The sequence below is a fragment of the Lutjanus erythropterus genome, chromosome 18 (assembly GCF_056507025.1).
Source record: "Lutjanus erythropterus isolate fLutEry1 chromosome 18, fLutEry1.hap2, whole genome shotgun sequence".
Classification (NCBI taxonomy): Eukaryota; Metazoa; Chordata; class Actinopteri; order Lutjaniformes; family Lutjanidae; genus Lutjanus; species Lutjanus erythropterus.
Genome location: NC_139334.1, coordinates 16,350,083 through 16,371,153, shown reverse-complemented (window position 1 = coordinate 16,371,153; position 21,071 = coordinate 16,350,083). Strand labels below are relative to the sequence as shown.

Sequence of the window (21,071 nt, the reverse complement as noted above, 5' to 3'; positions counted from 1 at the left end):
ATGAAATTAGCTAGCAACCCAGGTCCAGTCTATGAATTTTAAAAGGCAGATATGAGCTGCATGTATGTAGGATGCATTGGAGAGCCGAGTGCACAAGCACGGCAGGAAAGTCAGAGATAAATTGCAAAGTCTAAATGTGCAAAATACAGTTTTTACACATGAACATGATGAATCATTGGTAAACAAGCCAGGCATTTAGCTTTAGCTCGTTAATCATGTATATTATGAGCTGATTTCCATAGTTTTCATCTCAGTGACTCCAGACCCAGCATTAAGGGCTACTTAAAGGGTGACTTTGCTATTTTCACATGTATTTTCACGTTTTTGTGTCTAATTGATTAATGGGGACAACAATTTTTGAAATTGGTCCAGTATTGTGGAAGAGCGCTGCACACAGTTGAAGTAAAACTAATGCCCCTTTTACACCAGACAAAAAAACCCAGTGGGACGGGGAACAATCCGCGTTCACCCCTTGGTCAAATTTGCTCCAATTTGCTCATTTTCACCCCTTTTCAGCTGAGGCAATCAAGGCTTGTCACCTCTGTCAGTAACCTCTGTGACTGGTTTGCTCACTTTTTCACACACGTGCTGCTTGGCTTGACTCGATGTATAACCCCAACACAGCGGAGTTTGCATACGTTTGACAGAGTTTTTACTGATGACATGCTTATCTTTGCTCAAGCATCTGAACGGTGGATAAACATTTATAAACTCTTCACAATAAAAGTCCCCCTTTATTTCATTATCTGACAGCTTTTATTATGAAGCAGCAAAATCAGGAAAAGATAGGTTTTCATGAGTGGTATTAACATGCCTCCTACCCATCTGAAAGTGAAGGCGAAACGGTAAAATAAAGCAGATACCTGAAAGCACATACAGCGACGCAAGAGAGAAACTTCTTCTCTCCTGTGATTAAATGAGTTGAGTCTTCAATACAGATCAGAAAAAAAATGTCTTCTTGCAATGGGGAAAAGGGTCAATTACCTATTTCTGCAGGTTCAGAAACATCTAAAAAAATAAAACTTGCATATACGCACAAATTTTGGTGTAAAAGCACTATCAAATTAAGTCTGCTAAAACTGCTTGATTTTGCCAGTGATAGATTATATTAGTCTGACAACATTAAAAATAATAGCTATAGACCAGTTTTTCAACAGCAAGTTGCATTTTGTCCAACCAGGAATACTATTTTTTTTTTTTTTTTTTGCTCTTGTCAAACTAACCTGACACCCTTTACAAAACCAAAATTGTAACATCATCATCTTCAAAATAAAACATCTTCATTCAACAGAAACAAAATAAAACTCATTAAAAACATATTGTGGACTCGCAAGAGTGATAAAACAGCTATTTCTGGTTCTGGTAAAAAAAAAAAAAAAAAAAAAAGTATTTTTCTGTAGCAATCTTTTCCATAATGTTGTCAGACATTTACAATAACAATCTATGGCAGTCAGTGGTGAAAACAAGCACTTTTGGTGGACTTTGTTGTGTACAGTTGCCTGGAATTATTATGTTGTTGCTTGTTTTCGTTTTTACCAACAGCAGCGCTCTCCTGAAGTACTGGACCAATGTCAAAAATTGTTGTCCCCATTAATAAACACAAAAACAAAAGTCCAGGTTTAAATATACCGAAGTTACCCTTTAAGAGACTCCGTATGTGCTGAGAGTCATCTGGAGAATATTTCCTGCAGCCTTCTCCTTCTATACCCTCTTCTTCTTCTTCTTCTTCTTTGTCCTGCTTTTGCAGCTCCCCCCCTCCACCTGCTCACCTCCTCCACTTCTACATCCCTCTCATTCATCATTTCTCGTTGCCCCCTCCTTTTCCTCTCTGCTCTCTCCCACACCTCGTCCATCTCCCCCGTCGTACTGAGGTCAGGGTGAGGGGTCAATTGCCTGGGCGCACCGCAGAGCCTGTTCTTGAAGGAGTAGTCATGTAACCGCGCTCTGTCTTATCTTTTTGTTTTATATCGCCTGACAACTCTTTCCCACAGGAGACAGCCTCACTTTCACCTGAAGCTCATATGTGTGTGAGGTTTGTGCATGCATGTGTGGGTGGATGCTCCTCTTTGTCCTGCTTGCCCCTTTTGCCCACCCTTGTTTATTTGCCCTGTTATCTTCCCTCTTCTCCAGCTCTCTTTCTTGCCTGACCTTTTTCTCCCTCTGCCTTTCCTCCTCCATCGATAGCCAGAGCTAATAAGGCAATTAAGGCCTAATTAAAGGAGTCTTCAGAGAGAGGGAAGGTCTCAGGCAACTTCATGAGGGTAAGGGAGCGCTCTGTTTACTCATGTCTCTGGCGAGCTCTGCCTCACTCTCTCCTGACCAACACAACAAAGTTTGACTGAGATAATGAAAGGCCCGAGGAACCGTACACACACAATCCATCACGATTTCACAAAGTCCTCTCATTTATTTCTGTATTTTTTTTAGTGGTATCAAGGAATGGGTAACATGAGGTAACTAGCTAATTTGTTCAGCTTCGAGTGCATTTATCCAACCGGCGTCAGCCCACTCATTGTTGTCAAATTTGCCAGCGCAGATCAAAGGGCCCTGTGCAGCGTGTCAGCCAGGTTACCTCTGCTTGGCACTCTGAATCAAAGTCACGGATTAAGGAAGAAGTGGGGGAGGGGGTTCGAGGCCATGTGACACATGATCATCCTCTCTTTGCACTCTTAGATATAAAGGTGCTACCAAGAACCATAAAGGATTCTTCGGCTTGTCCCCATAGAAGAACTATATTTGGTTCCTGGTAGAATATTTTGTGAGGGTGGGAATCCTTTCAGAGAGTTGCAACGTAAACGGGTATACCTAGAACCATTTGTGAAAGGTTTCTACAGGAATCTGTCTATGGTGCAATGGTTAAACCCAGAACCCTCTCTGAGGGTTCTATCAAGAGCCTCTCTACCTTCTATGGCTCCTAACAAGAACCTATCCAAGAGGGTTTTTCAAATATTCTTTTTTATATTCTTATCTAGAACACACTCAAGGGCTCTACTGAGAACCTTTACATATTCCAACAGTTTTATTTAGAGCTCACTAAGGGGGGCTCTACCAAAAACTTTTTTCCCCCAAGGGTTTTATCTTGAGCCAACCAAGGGGTTCTACTGGGAACCTTTTTTTTAGTCCAAGGGTTTTACCTAAAACACACTCAGGGAGTTCTGCTGAGAACCTTTTTGTATTCCAGGGGTTTTATTTAGAACACTCTCAGGGGTTCTACTGAAAACCTTTTTATATTCTGAGGGATTTCTCAGCGACCAACCACAAGGGTTCTACCAAGAACCTTTTCATATACCAGGGTTTTCATCTAGGAGACAAGGGCTCTACTAAAACCTTTTTGTATTCCAATGGTTTTATTTAGAACCCTCCAAGGGGGTTCTACCAAGATCATTTTTATATTTCAAGGGTTTTTATGTTGAACCCACTATATAGAGAACCCTTTTATTTTATGGTACAAAGAACCCTAATGATTTCTTTAAGGATTTCAAACAATGCTTTTTTTATATATTCTTTGAAAAAAAAGGCTTCTCACCGGAACCCTTAGTCTTACAAAGAACCCTGGATAAACCCTTTCTTCAACAAAAGGTTCTTCAGAGGCGTTCTTCAGGAAGAACCATTTTGGAACCCTTATTTCTCCAAGCGTGGGATGTGAGTCACAGAGGTCTGCAATGGATCTGTGTTGTTTTTTCAACATACATCCCAACGCGTCTCTCACATCCCGTTGCATACAATCAGTATGTGCACTTGTAGTCTGAAACAAAATCTTTACCCCTGATTTAGAAGGCACTTACAATGCATTAGCCTTGTGGTAATTACTAGAAACTCAATTAGAAGAAACCGCTGAAGACCAAGACCAAACTGGAGGGCTTAAGCTGCAACGCTGGTAAATGGATTTGGAGTTAATTTAGTGAGTCAGAGGGTGAAACAGCCATCAGTGATGTTTTAAGCCGCAGCAAGCAACCTGAGTGCTCAGAGCTCTGTACCGTAGGCTGATCTTCTCCGTAGTCTGCTCTCAATTGGCATTCAGCTTCACTTTGGTTTGAGTGTTACATTAAATTGCTCTGGGAATTTATTTTACGCATGTGTGCCGTCTGCATGTTAGTGCATGTGACAAGCCTTCATTCAGCATCTCTTTATTGGTATATCATTTCACAGTAGTGTTTACACGAGTGTAGATGTTACTGTTGGAGCCTCAGGTCCTGTTCTGAGTGGAGTACTATATTTTATTCATGATCTTTGTATGTTCTCTCACATGCCTTGAGGCATTTTCATGACCTTAAGCAGTGCCTGTCTGTTTCTGGTTAATATCTGTATTTGACTTTTCCAGAGTGTAAGTTTATTTACATTTTTTCATTAAAGAATTGCATTAAAAAGATGAAAGATTTTAGGAGAAAAATAAATAACCCCCTTTTTCATTATTTCAATTGAGGATCAATTTGAAGAATGTGATTATTATATTATGATTATTTGGTTAACAAATTTTAGAAAATAATGGAAAATGTCTGTAACGAAACCCTAAATTTCTTGTTTTTATTCCAACTAACAGTCCAAAATCCAAAGATATTCACTTAATATCACACATAAGATAAAAAAAAAAAAAAAAAAAGCAGCAAATACTCACAAGTGAGAATCTGAAACCAATTATTTTTTTGCCTTTTAGCTAGAAAATAAAAAATCATAATTATCTTAAAAACAATCCAGTATGATCCATGTTGATGTGTTGAAGCACAATGAAAAAAAACAATAATGGCTGCAGATTTTTAAAAATGGTTGCTGAAATAAAATGATGCAATTACTCAACCAGAAATGTTCAGTGCTGTAAGCTCCTCCCCTGAAGTCCATGTCATTCCAGAAAGTACTACCCCCAAACAGAGATTTTTTTTGGGGAAAACGAATGCCCCCGAAACTTAATTTAGACCCCGTTCTGCCAATGGAAATGCAGCTAAAGTGAGATAATCTGAAATCAGCCAATATTTCTGGCCTTGCCAATGTCTTGGTTAGGCTCTGGTGGTTTGTATGTGTCCCTTAGACACCTGTGCATATTGGGACTGTAAGGTGCAGCAAGCTGGTAAGTCACATATTGGACTGTGCCATCTAGATCCATGGAGAGAGTGGTACAGTGAGCAGATGGACTGCACGGTGCAGAAAGAGTGGGTGGTAAAGTCTGCCTGGCCCTTACGTGTGCTGTGAATTTTCCTATTGGTGTCGGCATGTGTGTTGGCGTGTGTGTGTTCATGTAGGTGCTACTGCAGGATCCTGGCTTTTGCCTTAGAGTTATGCGTGTGTGTGTGTGTGTGTGTGTGTGTGTGTGTGTGTGTGTGTGTGGTGGGCGACTGAGTGGGTGTGCATCGTGAGAGCACTGCTGTGTCTCCTTCTCCTGAGGACCAGATGGTGATGGAGCCGGTTGCTCCGCCCGACTGTTTCTGACATTATCACTCAAAGACAAAAGGAGAGACAGAGGAGAGAAAGGGTTCATGATAAGCTACTTTCAGTGATTTTATAAAATGTTTTAAATGAATCTGTAACCAACTGGCACTTTCTTCAAGGTACATTTCCCTCCGTGGGTAAGGATGCAAGATAATATTGACACGTCATTGTTATCGGCTGCTTTAAAATGACAAATATCTGCCTCTCTCAACTCTACAAATATAAATGGCTATCTTAAAGCTATAGTAAGAAACATTTCTGCATTAAAATGTTAACAGTGTTAATCATATATTACCTATTTTGTTGAATTGTGGACTGTTTAACAATGTTAAAACCCAGAAAAATTTGTTTCTAGAAAAACATGGGATATGTATGAGTGGGGAAGGAAGCTGGCGAACGTGACTAAATGTAACTGAATAAAACTTAATTACATCACCTCATCCATGAACATGATTTCTGTCTGAGTCAGAAAGATTTTAATCAGCCATGGAGTCTGTTTAAGAATTAAGATCGTGATCATGACCATGATCCCACGCTACTTTGAGAAAGAACCCTAGTGACAGATATAGCATACTGTGCATTTAAGATCATTCATCCTGACCATCATGACAAATTTGTGAACAACACAGGCACCAGTGAAAAGAACCTGTCAGCAGTAGTTTTGTTATTTTGCCGAACGAATGTCAAGATTTTCAAAAGCGTTGTAATTTATGTCTGCATCTGTCAGTGGACCATCACAATAAGAGTAGCCATAATAATGTGTTACTTCCATTACAGGAGAGACTTGAGGTTCTCTGCATTTAAGTGGAAAAAAAAATATGTACAAATATCCGCAGTCTACCAGCATTTGCTGGAAAATATTGGCATATCTGCCAAGATCCAATATCATGCATTCCCAACCTTGAGCATGAACCTGCTCAGTTCATTAGACCACAATCAAAACTTACAGTGACAGTGCATCATTTACTTGTACTTGTACTGTATGTATTATTATATACTCAGTTCTACTCACTTGATAAAACTAACCCGGTGTAACGTAACAGCCCTGCAATAAATCCAACCCTCATGATGGTTGGATTGTTTTTATGCCTCTTTCTTCAGCTGTGGCCAAAGCCATTAAATTTTCTGGTTTTCCATCCCATTCTTATGAACCCCATATCTCAAGACCTTCTTCAAACTTGGCAAAAATGTCACTGTCACTGTGACCTCATGTCTATCCCGTTCTTGTGAACGCAACATATCTGTAACACCTGGAGGAAATTTCTTCAAATCTGGCACAGACGTCCAATTAGACTCAAGGATGACCTGATAAGATTTTGGTGGTTAAAGGTCAAAGGTCACTGTGACCTCACGAAACACGTTTTCAGCCAGAACTCAAGAACTCGGATGCTTATTTTGACAAACTTTCACACACATGTTTAATAGGATAAAACCACTTCACTGTGACATCATAATGTTCTGCAACACTTGAAGCTCTCTATCAGGCCTCTGTGCTCCTCTGTAAAAAATAGTCTCTAAGTGAGGACTGCATGTCAGTCACTGGAAATTATTCACATGAATCATATCTGTCAATAGATACTTCAATTACACCAAGAAGTACAGCAACCTGATCAGTTGGTGAAGGCATACAGCCAAGAGGTGGCAATTTTACAGACATTTTTTGGGTTGTTTGTGGTGCTGTTGAATTGTATTGAGTTAAAGTAAGAGGTGTTTTTTATCTACTACAACTACTCTTATGGATATAAATCCAAAAAAGGGAATTAAAACTCTTTTAACCATTGTTATAGACAAAGCAACAATGCAAGAGAATCATTATGCAGTGTAAAAATGAGGTGAAAAGTACGTGAATGTATGTTTTCATTTAAGGAGAGCATATCTGATAATTCTGCCAGTCATGATTCATCTCATATTGCAGCAGGGTCAGGCTTTAGCCAATTATCTTAAATAAGGGATTACAACTTTATATTGCATTTTTCTTGTTTTCTCTGTTAGTGATTAATTATAGATTAGAACAAAGAGTTCCTTTATTCTAAATGCAATTATAGCTGTTATAATTCCATGAAAATTTCAACATAAAAGAAAAAAAAGCTATTATGTCTAACACTGGAGAGACGAGGAAAACATTTTAAGTAGATTCACGGCCACAGCAAATGCTAAAAAAACCTGTATCAGACAGGACTGCTTAATCAGCATTAGCATTAAATAGCAACACACTTTTCCCATCATGTCACTGTTCAAGTTCATGCTGTGCAATATGATAGGGACAGGTGTGCAAATTGCACAAGGGGAGCTAATCACCAGCTACGCTCCCTCAGATCAGAAGCTGACGCTGCCTTCTGATGCTTTGCCTACACCTTGCTCAATAGAGTGTCTAATTGCGTGCGATGCTGTGGAGGCAATATGCTGAATGACAACACGTCTCAGCAACAGTATGGACCATGAATCAGAGACTATGTAAGTCTTGCAGTGCTTATTTTAGATCTGACTCTATGATGATGTGATACATGTGATTCATTCGTAAAATGGAATAAAGCAATCAGCTGCTTCACTGTAGGAGTAAAGGAAGCAGTAATTATTTATAGAAATGACTGGTTTATTGGCAACAGCCATGTCCTGTCATCCCTCCATTTGTTTACAGGACTAGTGTATAGGATTGAGTGGCACCTAGTGGTAGGGCTGTTGCAATAATTGTAATTTTGAAATACCGTGCTGTTGACAAGCCAACCACAGGAGATGACAAGCAACTGCAACAGTCTCTGTGTTCAAGGTTTTCTTTTTTCCTCTTGTTTTACACTTGCACATTAGGGTGTTAAATTAATGAATCAGTGCATAAAAGACCAGCACATCAGGGTATCAGCTCAAGCTCAAGGATTTTTCAATGAGACCCAACTTCAACTTACTGTTTATTTTAGATATTAACCTGTTGAACTCTGCTTTAGCAGGTTAAGTGACTAATGTAGTTACTACCACAGACTGGGGCGATGTTGGACTTATGTTGGAATATTGAGGGACAGTCGGATACTGGTAACCGTTTTTTCATGTTGCTTTTCCATGAAAGCTTGTGGTGCAACCTGCGTTACCTTTGTTACTGTGCACAAGCCGTTTCTGCTTTGTGAGTCTCTTGCTTGCGTGTGTATGTGTGTTTGTGTTCCTGCTGTATGTATATTTATTTGATACACATGACCTGAAGGTAACGATATAGCTACACATATAAAAAAAACAAACTTGCAGGAATTAATCTAGCAGCTAGCTTGCTCAGACCATAGTGTTGAGTATGGCGAGATCGCTGATAACCTGATAGCCTTTTCCACCAACATGGAACCAGCACTGTTCTGGTTCAAGCACCTAATTTAGATCCTTTCTAAGCATTCCCACCAAAAAGGAATCTGTTTGGAACCCAAAAAGTTGGTTCCCAGCTAGAACCAAAAAAATAGCAGGTGTTCCTTGAGAACCAAAGTGGATAAATACTCTACAGGCTGTTGAGCACTGTGCAGCACTCTCTATTGATGACATCCTTTATTACAATGGTTCTGCTTGAAACTAGTGGAAATATAGGTTGATTCACTAAATGGCATTAAGGTCCCAAGAACTGTGAATGGAACCAGTTAAAGAACCAGAGCTAATTTGGTGGAAAAGGGCCATTAGCATTACTGTGCCAAAATACTTAATGTATCATAAATTAAGCAATACCACATACCACACTGCTGAGCCAACCGTCTGTCACCGTGACAGCCCTATCTGGTGGTGAACTTACAGACTGCAAACAACTCGTCTCACTCTTGTGTGTAGGAGAACCTTTGTAAACCTTTCTAAAATCAGTGTTTGGTTTGTCCGTTCTGGGCTACCGTAGAAGCATGGCAGAGTATCGTGGCAACCTTCATGGAAGAGGACCCACAACCTCTGTAGATAAAAATGGCTCATTCTAACGCAATGAAAACAATAATTCTTCTTTTCAGGTGATAATACACAAATGAAAACATACTTATGAATATTACATTCCATCTCTGCCACATTCTGCCAATAGATCCTCATAAATCTTACACATTGGATCTTTAATTTGGTCTTGATATGGAGCTTAAAATATGCTTTTTGATTGTAAATGTGTCTGTAAAATGAAATATATGATCTCTTGGTTTCGTCTCAACACAACTAACTGCAGTGGAAATGATACAGCAGCTTCAGTTTCCTCTCATGTAGCTTCAACTCCTCCAATATTCCCACAATCCCTCAGGTCCAAAATTACAACCAGTCTTCAGTGAATTGAGGCTTGGCTCATATATATAAAGGTCATACGTGACTATTAATGAGTATCTTTGTTCCCGTCTCTGTCTCTAGAGCTTGCTAATTGAGCTAGCACCTCTTTCCTTACATCCCTTGGATGTATGTGCCGACGCTCGGAGAGGCAGCTGACAAAAGTGTTTCTTTTTTTTTTTTTTCCTTTCGACGCCGCTAACTGCGACCGTGTAGCTAAATGAGGCCTGTGATGGACGCCGTGCCAGACAGAGGCGTCCAAGCCCACCGCTTCCCCTTCCCTCACCGCCTGGTGTGCAGCGCAATGGCCAATCAACTGCTCACACAAAGGAGGAATTAGCATATTCTCTGGCACAAAATCGCTCCCTTAATTGCAGCTGCATTGAGCCCGTGTTCTCCACACCTCCTCTCCACTCTTTATCTATCTCTGGTTTTTCTTTTTCTTTTTTTATTTTGCACTCTCCGCCTCAGCAGCCTCTCGAAGTGTGTGTTTTTCTGTTACTCTTTTACGTTTCACTTCGTTCCCCCTCCAATCATTCAGTCTTCATCAGACGGCTATTGTGTGAGCTCAGGGGGAGAACGCAGAGAGAGAGAAAGATGGGGGCTGGGAATGTGTTTGGCATGCTGTAGTATAGGAACAAGGTTGTCAGTCTCAAATGATGCTCTCATAATCAGCACATTGGAGCTGGGCTGCTGCACAGAATGACAATATCAGCCCGGCGGTATGTACATTTCTGTGGTCTCCCTTTTGGCCTGTCAATCTTGCTTTATCTCTCCCCGTTTGTGCTGCCTCTCACCGTTCCCTTTCGATACTGACGTTTTTGTTTGTTTCTTTTAGTCTTTCTATCCTTGCCGCGTTTTCTGGCATGCTTTACTGTTCTTGTGCAAATTTCCTTCTGCTCGCGCCTTGCTTTGCCTCCAGTGTTTCATCTCCATCTTTCTTCGCTCCTGTTTGCTTTTCGCTCCTGCTCACCACCCCCCACTCCTTCCAGCCTCAGTTTACCCATTTCCTCCTTTACCTCTCTGTCTCGATCTCACTTTCTTGTGTTAATTACAGGCAGCAAAGAGCAAGGTGGGACTTAAAAGGTTTCTTTAATGCTAGATTTGTTTTCCTGAGTGGCTCTGTGTGCTAATACCTACCTGTCTCTGCTCTAAACACCATTTGAATGTTGTCTTTGAATGTCCCTAAAGATTCACTCGTTCACCATCTTCCCCCACTAATGATATGCGCATAACAGTAGCAAAGAAACATAAACTCTCATATGTGGTTGGTTCTGACACTAACAGTTATGAGATCATTACAAGTGTGTTATGAATATTTTCCTTGACCTCAACTATAGTTGTACCGTTAAGACTTGCCATAAAGATGTCATTAAATGTTAGAAGACCAGTTTGACAACAAAGTACAGTGCCAAATGATTTAGCATACAGAGTTAGCTGACGTAAGGACTGCAGTTAGCTGGTTTACTTGATGCTGAAGTAAGCTATCCACTGTCTGCTGTTATTAGCAGCTGGTATTAGCTAGTTAGCTCGGTTATTCTTGGAACCGCCTAAGTAGTCTCAAAGTCTGTGTTGGGTCCTGGTTCTATTAGGATCTCCAGTTCGGCCACAGTGTCTAGAAGGAAACCCTTGATCTGCAACGCTGTTGCAAGATTCATATGCGTGGTTTCCTCATTCGGCACAAACTAATTATGTTCTATAATGTGACAATGCTGTGGCCAGTTTGATGACAGAATACAGTGCCAAGTTGTTTTAGCTCACAGAGTTAGCTGACTCAGCCCCAGGGCGCTGGGAATCAAACCCACAAAGAAAACCACCTCAGTCCTTTATTCCCTGTCCGTCTGGACTCAAGTGCAAGCCTGCAGTTTTAAAACTGAAACTAGAACAGCAACCTTCCCAAACATCTCTGTTTTAGGTAAAGGCTGGGGTAATGTGGACACTGGGTGTAAACATAGCGAAATGTATGCATTTTATAACAGAAAGTAGTGGATGTAGCCTCAGATAGACACACATCAGTAGTATGGTGGGAAAGGGCCGTGTCTAAAAGAGAATCCTTGATTTCTGAAACTTTTGAGTTTTGTGTGGTTGTTTCTTCATTGTGCACGCTGTACAAACTAATCATGTCTTATAATATAAAGCTGTAATTAAGATCTGGTAGGTTTAAGGACAGTTAGGTTTGGGTAAATACCATGGTATATTCCAAGACAACCCTTCAGTCTGGCTGTCGCTCCCTCTACAAACTATCATCTTTCAAAGTTTTTCCACCAGACCTCCTCCTGTACTGTCACACTCATATAATATAATGTGAATCTTCTCTCATACCATCATGTTTGTATATCTGCCTCCTAACTGTGTTATCATCACTGGGCTCACACAACTATCTCTGCTAACACTGTCACACCTTTATCTCTCCTGCCGTATACTGTCACAGTTGTGGTGTGTCTGTCTACCTCTGTTGTTGCTTGTAGTTTGTCTCCCAGCATTGCTGTTGTGGTTACAGTGTTTATTCTGCCAGTCAAAGACGAGGCACAGACAGCATCACTCATCCCTGTGTTGTGGAGAGTGGCTGTGGGGGGAGAGAGAAAATGAGAGGCAGCAGTCACATTTCAGACTGTAAAGAGTCCCAGGTGGTTTACACAGTTGTGCGTCTGAGATAAGCTGAGGTCTTGACTGCTGTTATGCAGAATTTCCATACAGTTGGAAGACTCATACCGTCATGCAGGCATGGCTCGAGTGGTTTCACATCAAATAGGGAGAGTGTATAAGGGGCACCTATTCTGCGTCCAACCAGGTCACTCTGACAACAATTACTCTACTCGGGTATTCAAAACTGAACAATAAAGCACAGAAAAATGATTTTCAAAAGTATAACTGCTATTTTATATTGCAATACCAGTAGACACATGATATGTCATGATAGTGAATTTTCTGGAAAATCAATTGAGAAACTGTTTATGGACATATAACCAGACAAGAATATCTGGTTTTGGCTAATCTGGCAAACTAAATACCTTAGAAATCAGGGCTATCACTTTTTTTTTTTCAAAAATAAAATCCAGTATTGCCATGAAGCAGCCCTGTTCACTGATTTGCAACAATGCTCACAAGAGCCTCATACAACCAGAGATATTAAAGGGATACAGTAGCAACCACAATATAAATAGTATAACAAATTATCTGATCTAGCTATCATCCCATGACATATTGTAAAACCCTGGGTAGATTTTAGAAAAATTTCAGACTGTATCAAAAAAAAAAAAAAAGCAAGGGAAACCAACCAAAGGAACTTTTTTTTTTTTTTCTTTTTTCTTTTTTTTTTTAACAATTAGTTAACAGTTGGCTGTTGCAGTGTGAATCATGATCTTGGATGGGTGTCCTATTGAAGCACAAATTTCAAACATTAAGTGGTGATAAAGTTATTTATTGGTGGTAACTTCTCTAATTGGTGAAAAACAGTGCAGCCAAGTCAAGTCAGTTTTATTTATATAAGACCAAATCATAAGTTATCTCAAGGCATGTGTAATGTAACAAAAACATGCAACACTTCAAAGGTGTGCAAGTGAATTAATTCAAGCTATAATTGATGTACCTGCAATTGTTTTGTTTGTTCCATTTCCAGTTTGGTCTCTTAACTTTGGGTCGCTATTGCTGGCTTTACTGAATGAAGCACTGCGTTTCTTAATGCAGGACACAGAAGTCACATGCCCCAGCTGTTATAAACTGACACCCAGCTGACTGAGTCATCATTTTCTAATCAGTCACACACCGATCACAGATCATTCTCTCAACGAGGCTGTCCATTTAAATATCACTCCCTCCTCACTGATTCCTGCGGCTGCCACACGCACCGCTGCTGCTGCTGCTGCTGGCAAAGCGCCCACCACCCCGGCCTACAGTGTTGGGTGGAGCTGAGGCGGCAGAATGAAGTGGCCACCTAGCAGTTAGCCACCTGTGACCCACCTGTCACTCAAAACAGGCGCACCTTTAATTTTGCATATCTTTAAGCCTTGATATAATTTAAAGAGGTGAGGTATGTAAAAATCCACCCTCCATATACGTCATGAATGGAGAAATCGACAATAGAGACCAAAGCTGGATTTGCATACATGAATATGTTTAGAGTGTTTCTGTAAAGTTGGGGGTCCTCAAGTGGCCATTCAAGGCACTTTGGCCTTGGCTTCATTTTTTAACCCTGGAGTTTTCTGCTTGGTAAAATATAATGTCTTCCTTCAACAGGAGCTGCTTTCTTCCTATTGCACCTAGTACTGCCCTTGGTGGTAAGAAGCTGCACTGCAAAGTCCAATAATCCTGTGGCAATATGGATAAAAACTCCTTGAACTCAGCTGTTAATTTGTCAGTTTTTTAAAGTGTAAATTGTTTTCAGCTGGCAGAAAAATCTCTGTCGGCATCATAATTTTGTTTGAAACACTTTAAATAAGCAATTCCATGTACTGTGAAATCTTTCACTTGAGGACCCACATTATTCTTAAGACATAAAATCCCCTGATTAATTAAGATACATTATATTGAGAAACATTATTACTGTCATTTCATTAGGGATTCTCATTCTCTCCCCAGATTGGTGTGTTAAACTGCTGTTTATCCTGTTTGTAATCACTTGGATGACGAGCTCATGACTATGTGAATATGATATTTGGAGATATGCTCATATTAGTTGGCTTACAGACACATGTAATCATCAAATCCTGTGCAATTTGCAGTTTGTGGTAGCGGTGGTAATGCTACTGCTTGGTATTTGTGTTTTAAATCATTTTCAAAGCTCAACCTTCAAACGTGGTGACGGCACTTTCTGTCTTTATTCATACACTGTCTCTTTGATCAATTCAAAGCTCAGAGAAATCCTACACCAATTACTCTAAAACTAACCTGTCACAAATTGCCTTTGTCATTAGCATATCGAGTCTGTTATGATTACAGAGCAATACTACAGCACGGAGAATTGAATCCTAAATATATTCTCCTCATTGCCACATAAAGAATAAATAATTCCACATGCATTTGCTCCTCGTTGTTCTCACTGACAGTTTAATAGTGTAATACAGTGGTTTGGGAAAATGTGACTATAAGATGAAAATAATTGTAAAACAGCCTGAAGACATTTATAGTAGATCTCTGCTTGTGATATTGTGAAGATAGTTGAAATCGCAGTCAGAAATACAAAAACAAATATAAAAACATGTTGAATTCTGAATAATAAAAACAACACTCAACAAAACTAAATCTGTTTTGTTTTTTTTCGTTTTTGCTCCCATTTTTCACACACAAAAAAAAGATATTTTCTGCACACAAAATGTTTATTTCTCTCAAATTTTGTTCAAGAATTTGTTTAAAACATATACGTATACACACACACACACACACACACACACACACACACACACACACACACACACACACACATTTTTATATATAGATAGATATACATATATACATCTATATATATAGGATGTCAAATACCAACATTTGGGTTGATAAAATGTCCCGAGCACAACGCAGTAATGACAAAGTAAGAAAATTCAGGCAGGGCAGGGTCTCTGTGGATACAGCCACTACCATACACTTCTTGGTCATCAGTGTGGATTGAAAGAGTTCATTTTGAGTCTATACTTCTTTTTCTTTTCTTTTTTTTTTTTTTGAGAAAACTCTTGCATGTTATGCCCTGTTATGTTATAAATGTGATATTGTCATATTAATATATATGTATTGTATTCTGGTATAGGTTTATTTATCTGAAGTTTAGATCAGGCCACTGTAAAATGTGTTAATCTTATAGTGGCCTGATCTAAACTTCAGATAAATAAACCTTTTGCGTGCATAGAAGATGTATTAAATGTTTCACTTCAGTTCATGAAAAATAGGAGCAAAAACAAAAGTGTTGCATTTATATTTTTCTTGAGTACATAATTCGGGGTGAATGTCTCTGTTTTTTTGTATCACCTTCTTTTACTGTGATTTTACAGTGCAACCATGGTCACGGAGCTTGCAGATAAATCTTAATAAGCATTGCTCTCTGGTATTAACAGTGTTTAAACTGGAAGGCCTGCACAAATAGCCTCTTTATTAATAATGCTTGACAGGGCTTCTGGTTGGAAGCTAAAGGCTCATTAGAACACACTAACTAGTCCCTGGTAGCAGAGACGCATGGCTGCTGCTGGTCTCTAATAAAGAACAGACTAATTGGCTAATTACATTCACAGACAATGCTCATGAGTACTTTGCTTATGGACCTCATTTCAAAAGGGCCACAATTTAAAATGCGGGGCGTAAAACTGGGGTCACTCTTAAGGAAGCTCGCTGTATAATGAACACACGACCACACACTGACGAATGCAGGTGCTGTCATGCCATCACACACATTCACACATGTTCGCATGCTAATTTATCAGCAAAAAAGGGAGCAGTGACTCCACACCATGCAGCTCATTAAGAAAAATGCCTTCATTAACATCCTTTGTAGCTAAACTCTTCATAGACTCTACCAATCTAACTGACTGAAAGAGAATTGCTTTGAATGAAAATGTTGCTCAGAGTGATGTGAGAGTATTTATGCGGCATAATCAGTGTCTTTGTTTGGCAGTTCTTCAAAAGTTATCCGGTTGACAACCTATTTCTGGGAAATTTTGCACTCTGCTCCAGCAGCTTTTGAAGCAGGTCCCACTAGTGAGCTAAATAAAGTAGAGATGAGAGAGCTGCGAGATGAAGATGAAGAGCTGGATAAAAAGAGGAGGAGGGGAGAGGAGAGCGAAGAGTATAGCTGACCCGACAGGAAGTCTTTGACAGGGACCCACACAGCAGGTAGCAGAGGTGCAAGACTCTGACACTGAAACTAAGCGCACAGTCATCCATCACCGAGGCAACTCCGCCTGTCAGTACGGCAAGCCGAGGGACGGGAAGGCAGAGCTGGGGCAGATGGGAAGGGAGAATGTGGCCCGGAGTCCTCCACCGGAGGAAGCATGGTCAGACACAGAGACAGGACAGCAGCCAGGATGTGCACTGACACACATATACGCACACACACACACAAGTTAAAATAGGGGCTAAAGTGTGTGTTGACCGATGGCCTTCCCTGTCCCTCTGTCCACTCTGCAGACCGGCTGTCTGGAGGAAGTAGATACAACACATCCATCATCACACACACTCCTGTCTCTGAGACCTCTACCCAGGCTGCGGTAAAAGTGCAAGTGTGTGTGTGTGTTGAAGCGAGCGTGTGTTTGTGTGTGCATTTGGCAAGGAAAATGTGGGCTTTTTCTGCCTCTGCTCCCTGCAAGTTTTCCGTGACTGGCTACAGTTATGTGAAGACAAAAAGAGGACCAAGAGCATGCATTTATTTGAGCTTATTTCCTTGTTGTCTTATTTACAAGTGCTAACAAGTATGGGAGTGTATGAGAACATTTATATAAGCCCCCTTTACTTCCCAAGTCCTTGTGGGAAAGGGGAATAATTAACATTTCATCTGACAACATTGTCTTTGGTGTCACAGTGTTACAGAAATATCTCACAACACAATCACACAATGCTTCACGCCAATCAATAACAATCAGACTTCTTCGGATATGGCCTGAGCTGTGAGCTCTGTTGTGCTTACTCTCGGCCTTAATTTCAAAATCACATCAAATTCACAATTAAGGCTGATTACCATCATCACCGGCTTGTTGTCAGAGGATTAAGAGAACACAAACAAATCGTTAGTGGCCAGATTAGCAAGTATGAGCAAACAACCAGCCTGCCATTATGGCATTATATTCAATTTAATAATTGCCTGTGATATCATGTGTGATGAAAAGCTGCTGTGGCTGAGTTCAGTCAAAATCCCTCAGGAGCAGCTATCGTGGAATTGTGGATAATTGTCAACCATGGTTTGAATGTGCACATTGGAGAAGTTAGCCTTCAAATCTTTCTGCCAGAATAGGCTTTTTAACATCTGGTTAATAGCGTTTGTGTAGCCAGAAAAAAAGACTGCATCAGAAAAATTTTGTGTGCCATATCTAATTTTCTCTACAACACAGAGTAGGTTAGACAGATGTGCACCTCCACAAAAACATAACCATACATTACTCTTATGCTTGGCTTGCCTACAACATAGCCATGGCAAAGTATAAAAAGTGCTTTAATCATTGTGCAGTCCATTCTTTGATTGTTTTAAACATCACAGTGTCATCATTCTTAACATGGGCTGTTCAAATAAAACAAAATGAACCAACAGTAGAACAAAAACAACCAGGCAATACTATAATCTACACAGCATTCCTCAAAAGGAGAAAGTTTACTGGGACAAAGCCTACTGTACAAGTTGACAGCTTAAAGGACAAGACAGCATGACTCGGCCTTAAATGATTCACTTATTTCATTAAACTCCAAGGTCTCGCTAAGTTCATTTTCAAACAAGAGGCCATTTAGTCTCTAAAGTATTCCAGTATTAGCTGCAGGCATTGCATTGTTTACTACACTGCTAAACTCCCACGATGCTGGCTGAGGTCACAGATCAGCAGCTACTCGCGCATGTATCAACTTGTACAAAGTTGATTTGTAGGCAAAGCTGTGCATGATGGTGGACACGGTTTTTGTTGTTTGTTGTTGATTTTACAAAAATAATTTAGAATCTTTATTTGATTTGATGATTTGATTTTCATAAACCCAACCAAGTATTTTGTTGCCTTAATCCAACCAAATTGTGACAGAAAACAAAAAGGAAAGACTCAAAATACAAAGAAACCCTTTCTGGTGGACAGCTTTCCAGGCTTTCTGACAGAAAGCTGTGGCAACACTTTATAATAACTGTAATGCTAAAAATCTAAATCTTAAGTTTTATTGCCAAGTAAGTTTTCACATTTGCTGTAGTATGCTGATGCATGACAACAAAGATAGTACTAAAAGAATAAATAAAGACTATTTTTGTTGTGTTGTGTGTTTTTTTTTAAACATTTATTTACATCAGTTGCAGCTCTAGAATAACCACAGCTGCTTGTCAGGGGCTCTATATGCTTCAACAAATAAATATGCAATGTCTGAGTAGACCTTCAAAACAAAGACTCAAAAACTATTTTGGTTGTTTTAAGAAAAGATCAGGCTTTTGGTAAGTATGTTATTTATAAAAGTTAGTTATGGTATATAATGCAATCATTAGTTGCAACTTTATAATTGCCATCCAAATAATGTTTATGGTTTACAAATTATTAGCTATTAACAAATATCTGTTCAATCTCTCTATGTAATGATTTCTTAAAGTTACTGAAGCTGAATTATCAATTTACGACTTATTAATGATGGCTATTCTGAGGTGTTACCAGAGCTTTCTGACAGAAAGGGCTTTCTAGCATAAAGTTATTAGGCCCAATTTTTTCCATGTGCCTTGACTGTTGCTGCCCTACAGGCCACAGCCAGCCGGATGTCACTGTAGAGCATGCTACACTGTCTGAGTAATTACATTTCTTTCATACACAGTGAACAACACAGTAACACAGAGCACAACTTTAATTTCCCACAATTACTCCTCCGCCTGATCTGTTTCACTGTGTCAGTTTTGCAGGAGCAGACCACTTCATTTAATTTAGATACTGTAAATCACAGTGCTTAGATTCGACGGAAGATTAAAATGTAACTCAGTTTAGAGTCTCTGAGGGAAAAGGCAATCATCTGAGTATCTTGTATCTAGTTAAATTCCAGGCAAGGCAGATGCAGTGCAAACTATGATATTGATATTGCTCCGTATTAGACCAACGGTCACATAATCCCTTATGATTACTCGAGGAGCTGCAGTCAAGGATCACTTCTGTGGCGAAGTCTCTAGAGGCCACAAGTTGAGATTAAACCCCCGAGGCACAACAGCGGAGGCTTCACACAAAATGATGCCAGTGGACACGAGCTATAAAGGAACATGCCACAGTGTCAGAGGAGTCAAAACATGGGAAAAGGTTGCCATGATTCTCCCTACACCTTCTTTTTTTTTTTTAACACCTTTGACATTATAATGAGAAAAAACCCAACTGACATATGTAATAAATTTGTTCGTTATTGCATTGTCATTACCACTGTCGGTGTCTGAATTAAGGGTGCTATAAATTAAAGGTCAGATCTGTAAGTTAAAGGTGCAAACTTTTTCAAACTTTACTCATTACTGCCTGTTTAATCTCAGGAATCTCTGCAGGATCATGCTACTAACTGGCTTAAAAAAGGAATTGCCTGTGTGCACAAATGTGTCTAAAAAAATAGAATGGAAAAGGTGTCCTACAAAATCAATATTAACACAAAATTGTTGGAAAAAAATGGGCTTTCCTTAAATTAAATTAAGTGAATTGAATGACATGTTACACGAATGAAATATTAGAATATGTTGTGAGAAGATGTTTTTATTGAAATTGCAATAGAAAACTATAGTAGCCCTATTTCGATAATGAAACAAATAGCCTAACTTTTCTTTGTTCCTTTTTAAAAACTTTTTTCTCATCCTTTCTTCCCTTTTAATTATGTGTACATTTAAATATTGTACACAAATGTCTAGATACATATGAACTGTATATATGTATGTATGTATGGACATACACTCAGCACATCAGTAACATCTTCACTGGTCAAACTCAGTCTCTATGACTCAGTCTTTGCTGTGTCTCATCTTTAAAAGGACAGTGGGGAAGATTTACAACAATTTATTAGCCGAATATGACAGAAACTGAATATATTACTCATTCATAAGGATGTTTTAGTGTATTATCACCTGAAAATAAGAACTTTTGTGTTTTTGTCACCTTAGAATGAGCTCCTTATATCTACAAAGGGTTCAGGACTTAGTGATTTTTTATTCCTGAGTTAGTGATTTTATTTTTCATACTTAGCCTGGTACATACTGTTAATTGAAGTCACCATTTGTTTTGTCTGTAGTGTTTTCAAGCACTTTGACGATCACCTCAGCATCTTAAATAACTGTTAGAATTGTTAGCTAGCTAGCAAGCACCCTCATCCTCATTCAAACTTGACAAACAAAATAAAACTCACCAAAAACGTCTGCTCCAACAATCACCAACTATAATCTGAACATTTTAAACCTTTAATTTACCCCGTTATATATAAAAATATATCACTCAGATGGAGGGTGAGAGGGAGGTTTGACCTCAGAGAAGCAGTGGGGAGAAACTGTGTAGAACCAGAATATTTTCACATATACATCAGTGATCAGCTTCTGATGACTGGAATAGTGGAAAGACGAGCCAAGATGGTTTTGATGAATTTTGTCTCATTTGTGTCGAGTTTGAATACAGAAGATGATGATAATTAGCTAACTGACGTTCCTAACAGTTATCTAAAACACAGATTATCACAATACACACAAACACTACATGCAAAACAAACGGTTAATACGTATGTACCAAGCTAATGGTGACAAT

At 39.4% G+C, this 21,071-nt stretch overlaps 1 long non-coding RNA gene across 1 annotated transcript in view; it reads right to left on the bottom strand.

Moving 5' to 3' along the window:
- Positions 1-4,510: 4,510 nt before the first annotated feature.
- The window catches only part of LOC146310850 (uncharacterized), a 72,429-nt gene continuing 55,868 nt past the window's right edge, over positions 4,511-21,071 (bottom strand). The window contains exons 2-3 of the long non-coding RNA XR_014772317.1: positions 12,123-12,238; positions 4,511-5,429 (exon numbers count right to left, since the gene is read on the bottom strand). This is a non-coding gene — a long non-coding RNA (uncharacterized LOC146310850). The remainder of the gene's footprint in view (positions 5,430-12,122; positions 12,239-21,071) is intronic.